Genomic DNA, 22,956 nt, shown 5'->3' with positions numbered 1-22,956 from the left:
AGATAGTAACACAATAATTGACTACATATTTCTTTCTCCTGGCCTTTTAAATTGTGTAGTATTTTATAACGCTATACAGTCAACTTTTAGCGACCATAACCCAGCGGCAATTGAATTGTTTGATGGTTTCTCTTTTTTAAATACATCTATACCCTCCATGATGGTTGTTGAAGTGAGGACAAAAGACCAGGGAAGGAGGTTAAACTGGAGCAAGATAATTCCAGAGGAGTTTTTTAATACTATTACTACTGAGGCGGCTATGGATTTAGAAATTTGTGGAGATCAACATGCTTTGGGGAAGCAAGTAATCTCCTCGTTCGAATCCATTTGTCTTAAAGTGGCAAATGAATTAACTCGTAACTGTAGATCTGCAATTAATAGTTCAGCCACTGGCTGGTTTGACCATAAATGCACCAAATCCTACAATTGCCTTAAAAAAGCTCTTCAGGCACGCCCGAGGAACAAACCTCTGGTGTCACAGCTTAGAAGAGATCATAAGAAAACATTGGAGGATAGGAAAAAAGAAATTAAACATAACGCCTGGGCGGATCTTATGGGTAAGCTACTTTAAAGGACAGTGCAAAATTTTGGTCAATTATTAATACGCCATTTTTTTCTAACATTAAGAATAACGTGTTGGAAACTAACATTGCAGAGGAGGATTGGCTGAGCCACTTTGAAGCTATATATGGTAGTCACCTCGATTTAGAACCTTTTATGGGTCAAGGCCTGGTACCCACCTCTACGCCAGTTAGGTTTCACATAGGAGAGGTCATTAAAGCAATTGAAGATTCAGCTGGAAAGAAGGCCCCTGGACCAGACGGAGTGCCAACCGATATGTATAAGGCCAATCCTTTGTTTTGGGCCAATATACTGACAAATGTCTTTAATAATGCGGCTTGCGTTGGATTCCCAAAATCATGGTCTCGGTCGGTTATTAAACGATCTTTAAGAAAGGTCAAAGGGCAGACCCAAGATGTTACAGGCCAATATCCCTGCTGGATTCCTCTATAAAGATCTTGGGGAAAGTTATCCTAGCTAGGATAACGGGGTGGGCCTCTGACAACAACATTCTGTCAGACACCCAATATGGCTTTAGAGCTGGGCGGAGCACAGAGGACCAATGCCTGGACCTTCTCCTAATTACAGCCAAATATACCAAGGCGGCTAGCGGCTCAATTTATTTGGGTTTTATGGATTTGTCCACAGCTTTTGACCTCGTTAATAGGTCTAAGCTGTGGACAATGCTGCTGGAATTGGGGCTTGATAGGTCGCTTGTGTATTTTTTAGCTGAGCTCCATAAAGACCTAAACGCCTCCATTAGGATGACGGCTGAGGGGAAATGTACGTCCAGTTTTAAATCCAGCAGAGGGGTGAGACAGGGATGTATTTTAGCCCCTATGCTATTTACATTATATATTAACGCCCTGGAACATAGTCTGGTGTTAGCAACGCTGGACATTCCGCGTATGGGAGGTACCCCGATCCCGGTCCTCCTATGCGCGGACGATGCTGTTCTCCTGGCCAGGACTCCCTTGGCCTTGCAGAAACTGTTGGACTCGTTTGGGGAGTTCATGAAAAGCCTGGACCTGGTAGTTAATAATAATAAATCTCACGTGATGTCACTGGGCCGGGCAAAAAATAAGGTTAAGCCCTTTTTTTGTGGGGGAGAAGAAATCTCACGCGTGAGAGTATTCACCTACTTAGGAGTAGTCTTCGATGACAATAGTTCTTGGTCCCCCCAGCTTTTATTAAAAGCAAACTCCGCGAGAAACTCTGGTGGGGCAGTATTAGGTTTTGCAAAAAGACTGGGTGGGAAACCAGTAGAGGCAATTTTAACCATTTATAAGGCCAAAACTATTTCTATTGTTAGGTATGGGGCGTCAATCTGGGGCTACATCAAGCATGACGTGATCCAGACGGAGGAAAACAAATTTATGCGCTCTCTTCTTGGCCTCCCACAATCAACAGCTTCCTATTCAGTTCATTTGGAACTTGGGATTGGTTATATAACAGATATCATTAAATTAGCACCATTATTATTATGGATAAAAACATGGCTAAATCCGAATCTCTCGCTCAACCACAAAATCCTAAAGGACTGCCTAAGTTTAGATTATAGGAACAAAATCCAGTGGCTGTCTAATATTGAGACGCTAGCTGCATACGTGGGGAGACCAGATATTTTCTCTAACCCCGAATCCCTATGTAAGGCAGATCTGGAGTGGGTAAAATCTAACTTTAAGAAATTAAAAGAGGCGGAGCGAGAGGGTTTTGAAATCTGTAAACCATCGGTCAGGGCGCACGTTTTGTTAACCCCGTCTTCGGGGACCCCACTCTATCTATCAATAGTCTCTAACTCTTTCCACAGATGGTTGTTAACCAAATTACGGTTCAACCAATTACACATGGTTCTTTGGGATGTGGAGGGTTGGAGAAGATTAGAAGATGTTGCACCTTGCAAGTGCGACGACTTTTCCCCTCAAGACATCACGCACTTCTTGTTTTTTTGCACATTTTTTAAACATGCCAGGAAAAGGTTTATTATTCCTCCCGGTAAAAAGTATGAATTTTAGCCAGTGTAAGCCAGCTCTAATGTTTTTAAACTTGTTAGAGTCTCCATTAATTATGTTCTGTGTTGCCAGCTTTTTAGTAGCAGCTGTCAGAGAGAGGAGGGCCAGACTAAAAATTGTACAGGATGTTGATCCCCTCTAATAGCTGAAATCCGAATTTGTACTGATTATCTAAATGGTTATGGTAAATTTTGAATTTTATCCTTATAAATGAAATTGTATATCCTTATATGTATATTTGTTATTATTTGTCTTTTATATCTTTGTATCTGTATAGCATACTTTTATGATTTTTAATAATCGAATAAAGTGGTTTTGACTTGACTTGACTTGAGTTCTCAATTAAGCACATGTTGTGCCAGGCCCTAGATGGCAACAAGTCCCTGTAAACCTCAATTGTGCACGGGTCGCATGGTATGCCTTGACACCTCACACCATGGACAAGTAATGCCTGTACCACTGCATCATGTCAGGAAGCACAGTACTGCACATAGTCAACAATGTGATGATATGTCAATTGTGCAGTGTACAAAAAGTGAATGACAAACAGCTAACACAAAGCTTGCCGGGTGCACTGCCATGACCATTTCACATCTGACCCACAGGTGACCAAGAACTCACTGCAGAGGACAACACCAGCAACCTGCAGAGCCAGTCTCCACCCAGGTACAAGGACTCTCAGATGTTGACTCCCAGGATTCCATGGACGATGAGCTCGAGGCCGGCACATCTGGTGTGCCAGGGAGCAACAGGTCTCAGGACCCCATCGTCCCCCCACCACATCTGCACCAACAACAACTCCACAGCAGACCCCTGCTGTCATGGCCTGTCCGGCCACCGCCACCACCACCCTCCCTGTCCCAGAGGATGACCAGCACACACCACCGACGGAGGAGGGCAGGGAGAGGATGCGGGTGCCCACAGTGGTGAGGCAACAGGTCCGTGGCAGCAGGGCAGGTGGGAGGGGCAGGGTCACCCAGGGACACCAGGAGGCTGGGACCCACTCCCTGGAACATATCACCAGAGTCCTGGGTGCATACGAACAGGCCCAGGGTCGAAGGGGCCAGTCAGGCGAACTGTTTCATGAGCTCATCCTGCTGATGAGGTCCATCGACACCTGCATGGGACAAATCGTGGACCTCTTGGGCCAGCAAATGGCGGTACTGAGGGACAGGCATGAGCCACAGACAACACCTCCACCTCCCTCTGGTGGGCCGCACAATGACAGTTCACCATCCTCCCCTGCACCCACAGAGAGGGGTGAGTCCTCAGACCCACTGGCCCTGCAGCAGGGCCCCCGCCAGACGATGGAGGGGCCGTCCTAAGAAGACCCTGGGAGTATCTGGAGGCCAAGCACCTGCCAGACTCCAGTCACGGAGCCAGCCATGATGGCAACCCTCTCCACCACTGCATTGACTTTTTGGACTGTCCTTCCCCACACTGCCTTGTGAATGGCATCTGTCTGTGGGACTGGGTCACCCCAGCAATGTGGTGACTACTCGACTATCTCATCTACAACAACTGTCAACTCACTGCTCCACCCCACCCCCCAATGGAAATGTACATCCCCCTCGCATCTCACCATTGTAAATAAAATATCCTCACACACATGTTGGCATGTCTGCTCCGTCTTTATTGCAGGATGTACAGTCTTCAACATGATCACAATGTACCAGGAGCATGGGCTGTATGTAGGCAAGGATAAGTCGAAGGCACCTAGGGAAACACAACAGAACAACTGTCACTGGTCTGGGTGTGGTATCACAGACATCACACTTCCCCTACCATCAGGATAACCCAACATGCACATGTCACAATGGCCAACAAGTGTCAACATACACGTCCTGTTGATGCACCCAATTGACATGTCCCAGAAACATTTCCAACCACCACTGAGTATACAACTGGCTGATGCTACAATTCACAGATTCCCCTTCACGACAACATCAATATCAGCAGACAATGGGCATGTTGCACATTGACACCCACCGTCAAGTGAAGTAGTGGGTGATGAGCTGTTCACACAGGTCAACACCTTCCTCCTCTCCACTGTCCTCATCACTGGACACGGCTTGGTTTGCAGGCTGGGGCCTTGGGTCCTCACCATCATCCAGGAGCAGGGGAATCTCCATGCGAATGGCTAGGTTGTGGAGCATGCAGCATGCCACAACAATCTGACACACCTTCCTGGACGAGTATGCCAGTGCACCTCTGGTCTTGTCCAGGCAGCAGAAACTTGACTTGAGTAGACCAAAAGTACGCTCCACCACACGACGTGTCCTCCCATGGGCCTCATTGCAGTGGGCTTCAGCCAGGGACGGTTGGGATATGCAGAGTCACCTAGGTATGACAAACACAAATAGACATTGCAACATCGCTGAGGCTCAGGGCAGCAGTTCACACACACAGCACGCTACACAACTAGGCATACTCACCCACAATACATGCACGCTCAGGAAGATATTAGCCATCAGCTGGGGCACTATGCTGTTCTGCAGGATGTAGGAGTCATGGGCCGAGCCTGGGAATTTGGCACACGCGTGCAAGATGGTCATATCTGCCAGGCACACCACCTGCACATTGATGGAGTGGTAATGCTTGCGATTGCGATAAATGGGCTCACTTGCCTGTGGTGGCACAAGACCAACATGGGTGCAATCAATGGCCCCAACAACATTGGGGATGTGTCCAAGGGGATAAAAGTCTCCCTTCACAGCTGGCAATTCAGGACCCCTGGGGAAATGGATTTATCTGTCCTTGTATAGCATCATGGCGGACAGTACATCACACAGCACCATGCTGAACATCGGTTGTGACATCCCACCAGCACTGGCCACAGTCTCCTGGAATGATCCAGTGGCAACAAAATGCAGGGCTGCCATCACCTTATAAGTAGGGGTGAAAGCTGTTGGATATGCCCTGTGGGACAGCAGGTGGGGCTCCAAAAGATCACAAAGGGTTTTCAGGGTGGCTCTGTCCAGGCGGTATTTCCGTATGATCACAACATCCTCCATGTCCTCCAGCACCGTCAAGTGACGAGTCAAATTTGACCTCCTCCAATTTGAGATGATAGTGTACACATGTCAATACAATACATCATGAGATGTGCACAACATATTACGTTCTCGATGACACAACGACAACAATGACTGACATCTATAGTGACTAACAGACCAGCTTACATGGTGTGACACCTTCAGCTACACAAAGCGCACATGTGTCAACTTACACAAGACAAGTACCTCAAACACCACCTTGGTCAATGTGAATGCACATAGGGATATGGCCACAGTTCACATGGGCACGCCTGGGAGTATAGCATCCAGCATATGTGTACTAATCAAAACCACTGTCTCATACCTAGCTGCTGTACCTGTCACACCTTAATGTGTCATTACAACTTGGCACACATGCACCACACAATGAGCATAGTCGGCGCTGGAATGACGAATATGTTCATGAGCAGATATGAGAGGCAATGCAAAATAGATCATCATTCATTGAGATGAGCATCGCTGTGATTGTCACTGGACCTCAACACATTGACATGTGTACATATTGTACAGTCCCGAGCAACACTGTCCTGCCTACACCAACATCAAATCCATAAGTGACATGTGAGTGGGTACAGGCAAATCTACGTTACACACACACAAACATGGCATGTGTAGCCATCAGTGGAGTGAATTGAGCATTGGCATTGTGTGCACAATGATGTGCCATTGAACATGTTGGCACTGTGCACTGCTGATGTTTGACAGATGGCCATCGCCATTGTATGGCACCCAAATCAAGGTAGCTACCGCCTGGCCCTGGAAGTGTGTCACCAGCACCCCCATTCACACAAGTGCGGTAGTGAGAGGCATGGAGACATGGGGAAATAGCGGTTGACATGCTCCGCCGCCTGAATGGTGGAGCCTCGTGTCAATGTATGGCACCCAAATCACTGTAGCTACCGCCTGGCCCCAGCAGTGTGTCACCAGCACCCCCATTCACACAAGTGTGGTAGTGAGAGGCATGGAGACATGAGGAAATGGCAGTTGGAATGCTCCACCACTGAAATCGCGGTAGCGCACCCCGGGCCCCTGCGTTGTGTCACCGCCATGGAGCATGCCCTTACAGCCAACGGGAGCCATGATTGCGGTGGCATGATGCAATTTTGAAGATTGCAGTAGGTGTGCTCCGCCACCGTGGAGGCGGTCATTGTATACATTTGAAAGAGGCAGACCTGGACCACCAATTGCTGCAGCTTGGCACCTTTGAAACGACCCCAGGGGGCTATTTGTGGGAGTGAGCCTCACATTTCCACTGCTGCCAGAGCCTGCTGCCAGAGACCCCTCACCTGCTGCTGGCTCCAGGGACTGCTACCTGAGAACCCTCACCACCCAATTCCGCCGCTGTTGTCTCATGTCCACAGTGATGGCAAGGGCAGAGAAGATCCGTGCCAGTCCCTTCACGAGCGAGGAGCTGGAGGTCCTGGTGGACGAGGTGCTCACACAGTACCCAAGGCTATATGGTGCTCCAAATGTTGTGGTAAGTCTTCAACAGTGGTGGGGTAGGGCAGGGGGGCCACACATGTAGTTGGCATGATGCAGTTGGTGCCTGGGAGTGTGGGGTAGTGTCATGCACTGCCAGACATGCTGTCTCCAGTGGGAGGGTGTGTGTACGCAATGCCACAGCTTTCCCTCCCTGCACATGTATGTATGAGTGACCTGTTTTGTGTTGTCAGCCATACAGTGACACAGAAGGTTGTTCATGCTGTAGTCAGGACAGTGATTGCTTGGCTGGATGGCTGTGTGTGCCCCTGTAGTCCTTCTCAGTGTGAGCTTAGCTGGCCTGCACAACTTACAGAGTATGACATCAGTCTTTTCACATTGCACTCCAGCTACGTGCCATCTCAGCACTGTATTTTGCACACAACTGCCCTTGTGAATGCCATTTTGTATTTGTGTGATCATGTCCCTCAATGTGACCACCATGACACATTCAACTATTCACAGGACAGGGACATTGCTGGCCGTGCAGTCTTGGACACAGTGAGTCCACCCCCAAACACAGGTTGACATGTGATGTATGTGTTGCTCATGCCAAAAATTGACTGGAGTGTGGGCAGGCTACATGGTTGTTTCAGTGCTGGCATCCGGCATGTGCGTGAGATGTGCAGGTACTGTGTTCCCCCTCACACCTGCATGCTTTAACATCAGCTTTTCCCATGCAGGTGTCCCATGTGAGCTGTACTATAGTTTCTGATTGGCAATTTCATTGGATATGTGATGATTTTGTATCTTGTGGCAATACTGATAGATGTCGGTACATGGCACTGTGTCACTGATCATTTCCCACTCTAGTCTCCCATGCCTGCAGCTCAAGGTACACCAGCGTAAAGCCATGTGGAGGGCCTTTGCAGCGAATGTGCGAGCCCTGGGGGGTCTCAAACAGATGGCGCACCCACTGCCACAAGAGATGGGACGACATCAGCCGGCTGGCAAAGAATGTGGTGGAGATGACCTTGGGGCTGCTTCCTCGCACTGGGCATCTGGCACAGAGCAGTATGACACCACTAATGGGGCATCTTGGCGGTGACACAGCCTGAGCTGGATGCACGTTTGAAGGAGCATCAGCAGCAAGCCAGGGGTGAGCATTTGGGGAGTCTGAATTTGGCTGGGAGTGGCTGCATGTGTACAGAGCCTGTGCCAGCGCTGGCCTCTGTGATGTTGGTAGTGTGATGCTGTGGCATGTAAGTGGCTGCTGGCCTGGGTGCCTGTGGCATGCATTTGCTCTACCTGTACTTACAAAGGTGATTTGGATGCTGTGCCTTCACATTACATTCTGAGTTGTGCTCTTCTGGTTTCTTCTGCATTGGTATAGTCTTGGGAATCCCATGGGAGGGAACGGCAGTGTGGCCAATCTGTGCATACATCAATGCATCCATTGCATGCACCCATATTGGGGAGGCCTACACATCTTACAGCAATGTGCAGCATTATATTGTCCCCAAGGTACGACATGGTGAGTGGCATGGGCTAATGTCCATTGTGGACTGTCATGTTGTAGTCTGGGTCTGTGTTGTTCCCTCCTGTTCCATCCAGTTCTGTCATTGGCAACAAGTAGTGTGCCCCCATCATGTCCGTAGGTGTGCTCAGAACTAGCTGTGTGTCTGTTTGAACAGAGCCACAAGCAGGGTGTTGTGCTGTGTGGTCATCACAATGGCTCACTCATGCCTGAGTATCCTGTTTCCACGCACTGCTTGAGTCCATGTAGTGAGTTTGCACGATGTGATTGCACAGGGTGGTGTGCAACATGTAGATTTGGTCAACTTTTGTCATGCATTGCTTGCATATCTTTGTTCTGTTGCTGCCACTGACCTGCCCTACATCTCTCTCTCCCATGCAGCATCACCTATGGTTACGGAGGGACAGGAGACGGACACAAGTGGGGGTGAAACTAGCACCACAGCTGCCCAGGAGCCTAGTGATACAGATGTCACCAGCGCCTCAGAGGGGGACAGGAGTCTGCTGGAGGAGTTCCAGCCTGAGACGCAAAGCACCACATCATCCAATGCCAGCGGGGGTGTATCCATGTTGGAGGGCACAGGGAACGGGGACTCCACATTGACTTCCACCACACAGTGGCCATTGCCCACCCTCCCAGCCACTTCCTCTGGTGCTGCCCGTGTCCACCTCAGTAAGAGGGGAAGAGTGTCCTTCACCCCTGGCACCGCTGGCCCTGCCCCTGTCCCCCCTGCTGCCATCTGTGCTGAGTCTGTGGACCTTTTGTACCAGCTGTGTGTAGGCCAGACAGCTCTCCTCAATGCCTTCATTGACCACGACAAGAAATTGGCCCAGGTGGTTGCTTTCATGGAGGGCATACATTACGACGTGGGTGGGCTGCACAGGACAGTCCGGGCTTTGTCATCAACAGTGACGTCTGCCCTGCAACAGACACATACTCACAGTCCAGCTCCAGTCCCTTTGTCCACCCCCCTGGCAGTGACCACGTCTGACGATATTGACCACGGTCTACATACATCAAAGTCACTATACAGCACACGGAGCACACAGCAGCAGCAACCCAAGTGGTCCTGGGCACAGACACCATCCCCACAGAAGACCAAAGGCACACCAGAGCACAGGGAGAAAAGCTCGTCTTCCAACACCAGTGGACAAATAGCAAAGCAGCAGACCTCAGGCACACAGGTGGGCCTGTACTGCAAATTGTTGCCCCTGACTGTGTTGCTGACCATGGAAAGGTACAGTCACACACATTCCCTGTGAAGCTTCTCATGGACTCAGTCTGCACTTTGTCCTGGCCACTGGCCTTGTCATTCACTGCTGTGTTGGACCCTTCCCTGTGCAGCTTCTCATGGACTCAGTCTGCACTTTGTCCTGGCCACTGGCCTTGTCGTTCACTGCTGTGTTGGACCTTTCCCTGTACAGCTTCTCATGGACTCAGTCTGCACCCTGGACTGCCCACTGGCCCTGTTGCTCTTTGTTGTGTTGGATCCTTCCCTGTGCAGCTTCTCATGGACTCAGTCTGCACTTTGCCCTGCCCACTGGCCTTGCCGTTCACTGATGTGTTGGACCCTTCCCTGTGCAGCTTCTCATGGACTCAGTCTGCACTTTGTCCTGGCCACTGGCCTTGTCATTCACTGCTGTGTTGGACCCTTCCCTGACCAGCTTCTCATGGTCTCAGTCTGCACCCTGGACTGCCCACTGGCCCTGTTGCTATTTGCTGTGTTGGACCCTTCCCTGTGCAGCTTCTCATGGACTCAGTCTGCACTTTGCCCTTCCCACTGGCCGTGTCGTTCACTGCTGTGTTGGACCCTTCCCTGGGCAGCTTCTCATGGACTCAGTGTGCACTTTGTCCTGCCCACTGGCCTTGTCGTTCACTGCTGTGTTGGACCCTTTCCAGTGCAGCTTCTCATGGACCCAGTCTGCACTTTGTCGTGGCCACTGGCCTTGTCGTTCACTGCTGTGTTGGACCCTTCCCTGTGCAGCTTCTCATGGACTCAGTCTGCACCCTGGACTGCCCACTGGCACTGTTGCTCTTTGCTGTGTTGGACCCTTCACTGTGCAGCTTCTCATGGACTCAGTCTGCACTTTGTCCTGCCCACTGGCCTAGTCGTTCACTGCTGTGTTGGACCCTTTTCTGTGCAGCTTCTCATGGACTCAGTCTGCAGTTTATGCTGGCCACTGGCCTTGTCATTCACTGCTGTGTTGGACCCTTCCCTGACCAGCTTCTCATGGACTCAGTCTGCACCCTGGACTGCCCACTGGCCCTGTTGCTCTTTGCTGTGTTGGACATTACCCTGTGCAGCTTCTCATGGACTCAGTCTGCACTTTGTCCTGCCCACTGGCCTTGTCGTTCACTGCTGTGTTGGACCCTTCCCTGTGCAGCTTCTCATGGACTCAGTCTGCACTTTGTCCTGCCCACTGGCCTTGTCGTTCACTGCTGTGTGCCCCCTGCCTGTGCAGCTTCTCATGGACATGCTCTGCATCTTGTGCCTTGCTGTTCTCTTCTCATGGAACCTATCTGTGCAATATGTGAATAAAGACAGTTTCTCCTGTTGTCTATTTTGTCAGTGTCCTTACTGAATAAAGTTATTTTGCTGTGTGTAAATGGATTACTGTGCCACATGGTCTGTGTGGCACTTCAACATAGTCAGTTTGGGCTCACTTACTCTATTTTTTTCGGGGGTAACAGGGTCTTCATTTCTTCTTGACCCAGATACTTGTGGTGGCAATGGTGTAAATTTTGAATGGTTAGCAGTAGTCATTTACTTGATTAGTTCATGTTGGCTCTATTGTACACATGTCAGGGGTGGGGGTCACTGCCAGCACAGAGTGGGTTTCCGCACACAGTATTGCAGGCAGGCTGTCCAGGGTCATCATGTATGTGTGTTCTTCCTTTATGTGTGCCCAGTGGTGTATGTGTGTGGTCATCTTGTGATGGCCAGTCATCCTAGTCCCATGGCTTACTTTCCATTTGTGCTCTTGGATGGCCAGGTAGTGTGCAGAGTGAAGGGGTGAGTTTGTGGGGAGTGTTGATGTGTACATGCCTCTGCAATGTCAACTACACACATGTGTCACCCAGGAGTTGTGTGCCTGTTGTTTTGATTGTTCATCCCTGTGGATGTGGTTGTATGCCCATGTGTGAGTTGTATGTTGTGCACTGTGCAGTGTGTTGGTGTGTCCTTGTAGTTCTGTCTGACTCCTACTTGTTGTTTGTGTCACTTGTGAGTATGCAGAGAGTGTTACTGGCAAGTCAGTGTTGTGTTTTGTTGCACATCCATGTGTCTGGTGGCTGTTTGTGGGGACTGTGTGTTCATTTGTTGCTTGTCCTCATTGATATTTCCCTGAGTGTGGTGTTGTGTGTGTTTCCCTGGCCCTGTGCTACTGTGCTGTGTGTTGTGTGTTCCTGTGCAGCCACTCCTGCATTGTGTGTTTCCATGATTGTTTGTTGTGTGGTGCAGTGTGTGTATTGCCCTGGCTTGTTGTTGTGCATGGGGTGCACAGGAGGGGCACATGGCATGTGCCTTCATGGGCTGTGCTAGTGTGTGGTGGGAGTGGGTGTGTCCCCGTGGTCCTTGTGTCCTGCCCATGCCTGGCACTGGCCCTGCCTTCTGCATTGTGACCATGTATTTGCTTGTGTTCGCCGCTGCGGTGACGTGACCGGGACATTGCTGCATGGTGGCATTAGCTGTGTGTCCAGGATGGAGCGGGTGACTTTGTGGCAGGTGGGTGATGTGTGGGTGCCCTTGTGGATGTGTCCCTGTCCCCCCTAGAGTGTCTGATGTGGATTTGGACCCTGTGTCAGCCTGTGTGTTGTATGTTGTGTTTGTGTTGTTGCGTACCTGCGGCGGCGTCTGCGGCGGTCCATGAGTTTCTTGTGATGTAGCAGGTACAGTACCGGAAAGACGTGTAGAGCTGGGTCCATGGCGGTCATGACCAGGACTCTGGTTTCTCGCTCCGCTGTCGAGCTTCTGCCGTCTCTGGTTGGGCGGTGTCTCCGCTGCGGTGCATCAGCTTGCTTGAGTCATTATAATTTGTGGAGCGGGGCAGACGTCATTCCGCAGGCCGGTTTACAGTGTCATTCAGGGCAGATATTGGGACCTTTTCAGCCACAGTGCAAACCAATATCTTGATAAACCAAAAACCACAACCCTGCTTGTATCCGTGCTCAAAACTCTAAGCACCTCCAAATAATGTCCGGTACCAACAATCTTACAAAGTGGGAAAATCCACTTGGCCCTCAATGATTTATACATTGGACAGAAAAATAGGAGGTGGGTAATGGACTCAGCGCTTTCATTGCAAGCGGGGCATTGATCATTGTTTTTTATATCCTTCCTCCATTTTTTACAAAATGTTTTAAGCTGGAGTGTTTTATAGCGGAACTGAAAAAACAGCTTCCCGGCTAAGGGAGGGACAATTTCATCCAGTGTATCCTCAAAACGAGGTACACATTTGAAATTTAGAAAACAAGTAGTCAAACTACCCTCAGCATCAAGTGCAGTTTGTAAGAGCAATGTTTCCCAAAACCTTTCCTTCAGCATGGATCTCGATATGGAATTCATACTTCCTGGGTCAAACCAAAACCCCATAATTCCTAGCCTCCCTAGGAGCACCTTAAGAGCTCTAAACCAGGGAATTGATTTAGAGGAGGGCATTTTCATAAGCTCACAGAGTAGCTCCCGATAGGGGCAGAGTTCGTCCACAGTCCACAATCTGTACCAGAACATCAGGAGCTCATATCTGATTTTGTAGGCCAGCTGTCTGTCTGCCAAATCATAACAAAGGGGCACTAATGGTGTGCTTACAGGCAGATCTGTCAGGGATCTAAGAAAGTGATTTTCTACTACAAGTGAGAGAGGGTTAGTTGTGCCTGTACCCCATAGTTCTGCTCCGTAGAGTATACCCCCCAAGATGTTTACATTATAAATTTCGAGGGCTGGCCCTAGCTGCCTTGAAAAGGTATTTCTGTGTACTCTGGCCAAATTTGCAGTCTGATGTATGAGTTGCATCTTTACCTTTTCAATATGTTGATCCCACTTAACTGTTGGGGCTAGGCGAATGCCCAGATAGTCAAAGGAGTCGACACGTTCTAGCTTGATACTCCGGCAAGGACTTGTCTTTTGTTTAATTTAGCCTTGCCCTTCCTAAAAATCATGTATTTAGCTTTGGTTTCATTCAGCACCAGGCCGCGCTCATCACAAAACATAATAAAATCATTTACAAGCTGCTGAAGACCTTGCGGAGTCTTTGCAATTAAAAGGGTGTCGTCAGCGAAAAGGAGGGCTGGGACTCTTGTACTACCAACTTTCAGAGCGTCACACCCATCCCTATCTAGACACTTTATAACATCATTAATAAAAAGGATAAAAAGAGTGGGGGCAAGAACACAGCCCTGTCTCACACCACACTCAACTGGGAAGGTATATGTAACTTGATTATTCCCTCCCCATCTCACCTGTGCTGTGTTAAGTGTGTGGAGTCTAATTAAAATATCTAAGAGATTTTGTGGCATACCTAATTCCTTAAGGACCCTCCACAGTTTAGCCCGGGGGACTAAGTCAAATGCCGACCGCAGGTCTACAAAAGCCACGGAGAGTTCCCCTCCTATAATATGCACTTCCTTCCAATATGAACATAACAAACGGAAGGTTTGATCCAGGGTGTTAATTTTTGCTCGAAATCCTGCCTGGAGGTCACTCAAGACTTCAGACTCTGCAATCCAATCCTGCAGCCGAGCTAATATCTGCTTGCAAAAGATCTTTTGTAAGGAGTCGATAAGACTTATTGGCCTGTAGCTTGATGGCTTTGCTCTATCCCCTTTTTTGTAGATCGGGACGATCTCAGCATTTTTCCACGATGTGGGCATAGGGCTACCTCTGAGGATTGAGTTTGATAGTACATTTACGTACCGGCCCCAAAGAGCCACATCCTCCTTATATAGATCATTGGGGATTCGATAGGGCCCAGGCGCACGAGCCAAGTCGCAGGAGGCAATTGCTACTTGGGTCTCCTCTAGCGTAATATGGAGGTCAGTTGAGTCCAATGTCCCACGAGCACCTTATCCCTAGTTTCATATAGTGTGCCAAAATGTGTTTCTCAGGCCTCCGGGTGTACTGTAAATTCCAATTGACACTTATTACCCTTTAGCCAATGGGCGGCTAGACTCCAGAAATTTTTCGCATCTCTTTCTAGCAATGCACTTCTCAGAGATGACCAAAGGGAGCCCTCCCACTCCCTTTTAGCAGCTTCAACTACTAGTTTATACTTGGCTCTGCAAGACACTATTTCCTGACGAGATTTTTGCTTAACTGCCTGTAATAGTTTCTGCTTTGATTGCCTACAGGCCTTTGTATACCATGCTCCCTGATTCATACAATACATCATAGTTAAATTGTAAAAAGCGACAGTTTATAATTCATCAGTCCAGAGGGTTACAGAATATGTCAGGTGCTAATACATATAAAATACGTAAGGTACAAAATAACAATAAAAGTAGACATAGAAGATTGGAGACAGGTCAAAATTTACACTATGAGTTATTCAGAGACAGGGCGTCCAGATATAAAGTTCTAATGCCTATCAGTGCATATAGATACATAAAGTGCAAACTGCCACGAACTATATGATAAAGTACTAGTGCTTATAAGCTCCAAAAGGTACGTAGTGCAGAATGCCTCATCTTAACGGGATAATAATTACAAATTTACATTAAAAGCAGTCCTCTAAATTTTCATATGACAATACATTCAAGTGAGCATAGTCCTTTCTTTTCTTAATTGACAATTGTATAAATCGAGTGACAGCATTTATAATTTTCACATTTCCCATGCTACTGTCAACGATAAACCCATATTTATAATTAAAAAGCATATTTGATATAACAAGAGGTTTTAAAACTGATTTCCGGATATCCCTATAAAAATTACAAAAAAGAATAAAATGCAAGGTAGATTGTGAGGATTTTCCATCACACGGGCAGTTTGGTAATTTATAGCACCACTTTTCCATTCTTGGGAAGGCTACTAGATAATGTAATATACCCATCCTTAACCTGGTTAACTAAAATCTATGTTGGCTCTTTCTTACCAGCATTAGGTATAACTGTATGCCCCTCACGAGTGGACGTTCACATTAAGAAATTACACTATGTTGTTGGGTGGCAGCCCTTTCTCTCTCATTTTCCATGGCGTTTAAATATCTCAACTTCAGGTCGCGTTTGCTAAAAGTCTGTATAAGTATAGGGTTCTTTATGTCAATATCGACCTTACAACATGTTAGGAGATTAAAAATGTGCTCCAGCCATGGTATTTTCCTGCTGAGATCAAGGGCTAGATAGTCCGTTATTAAACCTTTTGTATATTTTGTTTGCTCTTTAGCCCATAACCCTTGCCAAAAGGTCAAGCCAGCCATATTTATTGTGTTGCTTAAGTATGGTACCAACAGTTCTTTATGTACTATATTGTTTGCTGTTGCCCTTGGGACTGCCAACAATCGTTTAAAAAACTTATTTTCATTGATTTGTATGGAGACGATATTAGCTCTCCCCTAAACTGCAGCCCCATAACAAACCCCTGAGATGCATTTACTATGGTACAGGGTTAAGATTTCTCGTATGAGTTTATTTCCCATTTTTGCAGAGAATCTAAAAATACCCTCTGTAATTCTTAAACATTTCATGTTGCATGCATCAATAGGTGCGTTCCATGTACCGTTCTTATTAAAAAACATCCCCAGGTATGAGAAGGATGACACTCTATTAATACTAACTCCACCCACATGATGTTGTCTGTTCTTAGGCCTATTACTCCCACATGTCATAACAAAAGTTTTCTTTAAGTTTAACTTTAGATCTTTGTCAGTCATATACAGGGCAAAAATTTCGATTAGGCGTTGCAGACCGTTAGCTGTCCTTGATATTAGGACAGCATCGTCTGCATATAATAAAACTGGTGTGGGACGTGTTCCAACTTTCGAGGCATCTGCAATAATGTTTTGTAAAAAGGGGTCTACGTTATTAATGTATAGGGAAAATAAAAGAGGAGCTAATACACATCCCTGTCTAATACCACACATAACCCTAAAATCAGGTGTGCATTCCCCCCTTTTACCGAACCGTACCCTAGAGGTTAAAAAGGTATAGATCTGGGATAAAAAAGTAATTATTTCGATAGGGCCCCCTAGCCCTTTCAGTGTTTGCCAGAGTTTGTAATGATTTACTAGGTCGAAGGTACTAGTGAGGTCGACGAAACATTAGTGTAGCGCCCCCTCCTTGGCTAGTGTGTACTTCCCTATTATTAAATCTAGGTTTAGGCTTTGTTCCACCGACCCAATACCTGAAACCATACTGGCCCTCTGTTAAGATTTTATTATCGTGGGTCCAGATTTCAAACCTTTCCAGCACTATACGGCCCATTAGTTTAAAGTTGGAGTCAAGAAGAGATGTTGGGTGGTAGCAATTTGCCTTCCCTCTATCCCCTTTTTAAAAAATGGTTACAATAATACTTTCGACCCATGTAGCAGGTAATACACCCCCCAAGGTAGCATTAAAATTGGTATCCAATAGTCCATGCAAGCTTAAAAACGTCAATGGGCACCCCATCAGGGCGCGCAGCTTTGCCATTAGCGCTTTTTTGTAGAGCTGATTTAATTTCATCTGGCGTTATTAGTAAGGATTTGACGGGCTCCACTAGTATAAAATTTCCCTTTTTACTATCAATTATTTTAACAGCGTCTGGATTACAAATACTCACAAAGTGTGACACCCAATCTTCCGGGGGTACTACAATATCGATCTTTACTGAACTATTTTCTTTAAAATATGGGTAATTAATAGCTTTCCAAAAGAGAGCTGAATCTTTCAGCTCTGCTGCCTGAGTAAGTTTCTCCCATGCTCCCTCACGAATCTCCCTTTTCCTGACTATTAAAGTGTTTTTATAATCTTTCCTCACGGTGCTGATCCTGATAGGGTCTCTTGGCTTTTGTTTAAATGCCTGTTTCAGTTCCCCATTTAGCCTAGAACATTCATGGTTAAACCATCTGGGATTAAGATCAGAAATTTTCTTCCTCCTTTTAGTCGTTAAATCACCTGCAATTTCAGTGGTGATATTGCAGAAGGCAGATATAGTTGCCGAAAGCAAGGAAGAACTGTCCAAGCAAGTTTCTAAATCTCTTTTTATTTTCTCTTTAAGGCTTTCCATGAACCCGACCATTTTATCGAAACTCCATTGTTCCCTTGGGTGTTAATATCGATGTCTGCTGTCTTTCCCTGTGCTTTTGGTGTCAAATTTAGTCTCAATGACACAATTAAGGGGTGATGGTCACTAAAGAGGCTAATATTTATCAGAACTTTTTCTACCAGGTCACTATAGTTCACTGATATGATGAAGTGGTCTATAATTGAGGATGTTCTTGCTCCTACAAATGTATGTATGTTTGTTTCACCATCTTGGGTAGTGGGTTCTAAGGCTACTAGATCGTATTTATGCACTGCATTATTAATAGCTTCCCCGTATATGTCATGTGCGAAATGTGAGCTCCTGTTGCCATAATGGTAACAGTATCCACAGGGTTCACCAGCTTCAAAAACACATTTGGCACAATTAAAATCACCCGCCCAGACTAAAATGTAGTCCCCTGCTAATCCCTTAAGGAAAAGGTCCAAGTCGTGTTCTAGTTGCATAATGACCTTACTCTTTGTATTATCAAAAATATTATTATAAAAATTGATTACAACAATGGTCTGATTGCCTTTTGAATAAAAATACAAAAGCTGATAATATTGCGATGAAGTGAACGATTTCTTTAAAATCAGAGGGGAGGTAACTGAGATCAATGTGGCTAAGCCACCTTTCGCTCTTCCCATCCTAGATGGGCTGGCATTAGTACAAACAGTTTGAAAACCATTTATAAAAAAGGGCTCAGTGCACCAAGTCTCTTGGAATAATACTACCCCAAACCCATCCAGCATTTGCAGCCAATCGTCATCACAAATCTTGTTTTGATTCTGGCGATATTCCACGTCATAATATTTAGAGAATTACTGGGGTTTATACTTGGGCCAGCTGTCATTGGATTAATAACAGAGGGGGGATCAATGCTATTATACAAGGGCATATCTAAAGCCTCTCTATACAATTGTACATTAGGATCATCAATAATAGTTGGGTTACTAGTGTGTACATCATCCTTAATACTATTCAATTGCTCTTCCGTGGCTAATTCCTTATAAGTGTCTGGCAGCCTACAAATAGTAATATGATCCTTGTTCATAGATGGGGGTTCAGCCATTATATGTCAATCTATTTTGCTGCATCTCCTCAGCGGTGCAGACCTATTGTACAATGGCATGTTTAGAGGTGGGTTAGATCTCATATTTGCATGGATTTTTGCATGGGTATTGCTATAACTAGGCCTACAAAAAAAGCCTAATGGGACAGCCATTATGTGATCAACATTATCAAAGCGATACCCATTTTCATCATTCACTAGGACATTCAGCAAATCGCCCCCCAATTTACTACTTTGAAAGTTTACCACTACACAATCTCCCTGACATGATTTTCTAGATTTACCCAGCCAGTTAACTCTCCTTAGCATAATAATCTCCTGATATAGGGTGTGCGCCCTAACATCAGTGTTAACAGAAATCCAGTGAACCGCTTGATTCTTTAGGGTCTCATACGTTTCCATCTGATTTACAGTTAGTTTCGGGACGTTGTTTAAGATGATGACATATGGAGTTGCCTGGCAAATTTAGTGTCCCCTCGTCATAGGTGATAGCGGGGTCTTGGGCACTCTTATACTATGATGAATGACTTCTTTCTATAACCCTTTATCTTGTGTCATTTGGGTTAGCAAAATATCGTTTGGTGTCGCAAGGGTGTTTATCTCTCTTAGATTTGAATTGCCAGTTGTAATAACAGGACTTGGTTTTCCTTTTACATTCTCTGTCAAGTTATAGGCTAGTTTAGAGGTGCTAGATAATTTACTAGTGGGATTAGGGGGTAGTATTTCAGTAACCATGTCTGTTAGGAATGCCAAATCTTTATGTATCAACTTGATTTCCGACATTAAGCGTCTTTCGATGCTGTCCATTTTGCCATGTCATTTCTTAAATAAAATCTCAAGATCTCGTGGCTTCTGTTTTATAAAGTCCCAGTCCCCTCTGCTCACCCCGGATTAGTACCTCCCTTTTTTGGTTTAGGTTTAATTTTGGCCTTGGTTGTAATCTTAGTTGATTCCTTTTCCACTGGGCGATTATCAATTCAAACTGGTTGTTTAATTTTTTTCGCCGGGGGGGATATTGGCGATTTATCGTTTGTTAAATCTAAGATCTCCAAAGGTGAAGTTAAGACGCATGGGTTAGGAGCTTTATGGACGTTTGTGGTATTCGGTTCATCTGCTGCTGCTGCAGGTGTCTCTATCTCCTTGACCATACCTCTCATAGTACTCTCAGGTACTAGGTGTTTCATCCCACCTTCTAGTGCAGTTTCTTTTAGGGCAGCATCAAGTGCTGTTTTCGTGGCTGCCAATTGCTCCTCTACATGAATGATTTCACTGTTAATAAGGCCCACAGCATTTTTTAGATATTTCATAATTGGAGCATTCTTTGTGGGGTTTTCCCCCCTTCTTGTGGTAGTTTTCTTTTGCCCATCATTGGTGGTTAGTGAGAGTCACTTTGCAACAGACAGATACGATGGAGGTTTCTCTTACCGTGGTTTTTCTATCTCTGTTTCTGCACTTCCAGGGGGGTGGCCCTGCCCTGCCTCGACTGACCGCATGCAGACGGGCCCGCCCTTGGCCTGGACTTCGGAAGCCCTGGCCGCTATTTGAGCACCTCCTTGCGCTCTCCTCCTCGTAGGCAGCGTGTGTGCCGCAAGGGCTATAGGGAGATGTAGTTTTGGACCCCTCAGCCCAGAGAAGCAACCGGCAAAACTCGAGCTCCTCTCCTCTCCTCTCCTCCACGATGCTGTACAGTCCGCTGTAGCACAGTGACAACGTTTAAAAAAAAGACTCCCCATACTGTCTTTCATGAATTCTAGGCAACAGCTGAGCACGCAGACAGCATGAGTTGTTGATATACAGGATTAAATTTCCTTAAATACAGGCATATGGTAACATATGTTTATAGTATGAATCTAATATGCACCTGTAAATGTAGTCTTTTATTATGTGTGGCTGCCTAGTTTGCTAAAAAGTGAGAGCTATCCATGTTTGAGTGCACATCGAAGAGTTATATAAACTCAGAAATATACCATTTTACAGGTACATTTATTCTTGAAACACAAAATAAATATGGATAAATACCATTAAGATGGCCAAAAAATAAATATGGATAAAAACGGAAATGTTAAAAAAATTAATACCATAAAACCGGGAGCCCTACTTATTAAGCACATCTTTAAAAAATATGATAGGATGCCTCCAGCCTTGCATGGTCTGAATTTATTGTTCCACATGGAAGCTAAGATTTTTAGGCAGAGCTTCTTGATTCATCCTAAAAGTGTATTTCATTAAATCACTGTCTGCATAGAGAAGAAACAAGGCTAAGAACAGCCTCTAGCTTCTTGCCGGGTCAGAGTCCCACATGCCTAAGCCCCAGCAATGAGACCAGTACCTTTTGGATTTCACAGTCTATAAAAGAATGCGCAGAGTAATTGTCTCTTTGCGGGATGTTTTTTTGAGCCAGGTGCTGATTTTTCCTTTGACAGTGGGATATATAGAATTCTAGAAGGCTAACAATGATTTACTGGGATGATTTTATCAATGTTTTTTTGTGGCATGAAATAGGCAACCACAGTGAAGCTCAAGGTGTCTATGGTGTCACTCAGAAGCCTGAGGTGAAAAAGATCTGAGTAATTCACTTTTTAACCATATATAATTTTAACTTATGTATGGCTCCTAAAATCATCTGCTTTCAACTACCAGACAGGGGCAGAGAAGTAATGGGGGAGCTGTATGTAACATGGCCTCTCTTACCTGTTCATATTGAAAAGAAGCTTTGAGAGCCCAGGCAGAAGACCCTGGAATTATTTTATGACATTGCAACAGTGGATAACAGCTTTTGTTAACAACTGTTGATACTGGGTTTGAATCCAGTTATTCGTGCTAATGGATCTCTGCAAAAAGACAACATGAAAATGCTAATTTTACACAAGTGGTAATAAGTGAACTTTACAATATTGTGGGGTTGATGTGATGGTCTAGGGGTTTGGGTGGGTGTTTAGAAATTAGCTTGACAATTCTGATTGATGTACCAAGAGGTGAGTTGGATGAAAGAAAAACTGCCCTTCAAAGACTCTGCGGTCAAAGGCACACCCATCATTGCAGGGAGCACTGTTATTGTATCTGGAAACTTGGAATTGGTTTGGAATATGTGTTTTATTGGGCAATGTGACTGCATGATAATTTCAGCCAAGAATGGTTATTCATGCTCCATGAGACCTGGGTAAATGGCCAGCATATAATAAAGTGTAAGATATTTAGTGTGGAAGATAAACAAAGAACTAGGGGCAGTCAATACACAGGACTATTTACTAGATTCTCAATCTAAATAGAGTGCTGTAGTAAAATGATGATTGTCACTGAGGAAGAGAAGTGTGTTTTTTAAAGCAATGAAACCCGATGAACACAACCAGGATAGAATATTCTTTATTATCTGCATGCCCTCAAGATAGACTACAGGGATCTCTGACATAATATTGATGCACACAATATCAATATACACAAAATGGAAAAAATAAGTATTATTAACCAAAAATATCATTTTCCTTCTGAACTAATAAAACTAAAAATATTGATTGTTAAAAATATAGATTTTTACTTCTATTGAAAACAAATATATCAAAAGGAAAAATATTGTTACCTTTAAATAAACATATGATTTCTCAAAAATTTCCCCTCCACAATACCAACTACAATAATGTTGCCAAAATATTTACATTATCGTTAACGAAACATAAATATACCTACTTTTTATGTTAAATAAATAATGACAATAAACATTTAACAATATATGCACATATTTTAACACAAATATGATGTTACATCAAGGCAAATAATAATACTTCACCACCAAAAACATATAACTAAATACATAACAAAATGAGCTCAAAAGTTTGCAAAAATTATAAACATGTATACAATCATATGAATATGAATATACATTGTTGGACCTTGCCCTTTTTGTGGGTTTATCCCCTGCCTTTTTGCCTTTTGCTTCTTATTTTTCTGGCCCTGTTTTGTTTGCTTTAGGACTCTTGGCACTTTACCACTGCTAATCAGTGCTAAAGTGCATATGCTCTCTGTGCAAAATATGATTCTGTTTTTGGTTCTCCATGATTGGCATATTCGATTTACTGATAAGCTTC

The sequence above is a fragment of the Triturus cristatus genome, chromosome 10, assembly GCF_964204655.1.
Source record: "Triturus cristatus chromosome 10, aTriCri1.1, whole genome shotgun sequence".
Taxonomy (NCBI): domain Eukaryota; kingdom Metazoa; phylum Chordata; class Amphibia; order Caudata; family Salamandridae; genus Triturus; species Triturus cristatus.
This window is presented reverse-complemented; position numbering follows the sequence as displayed.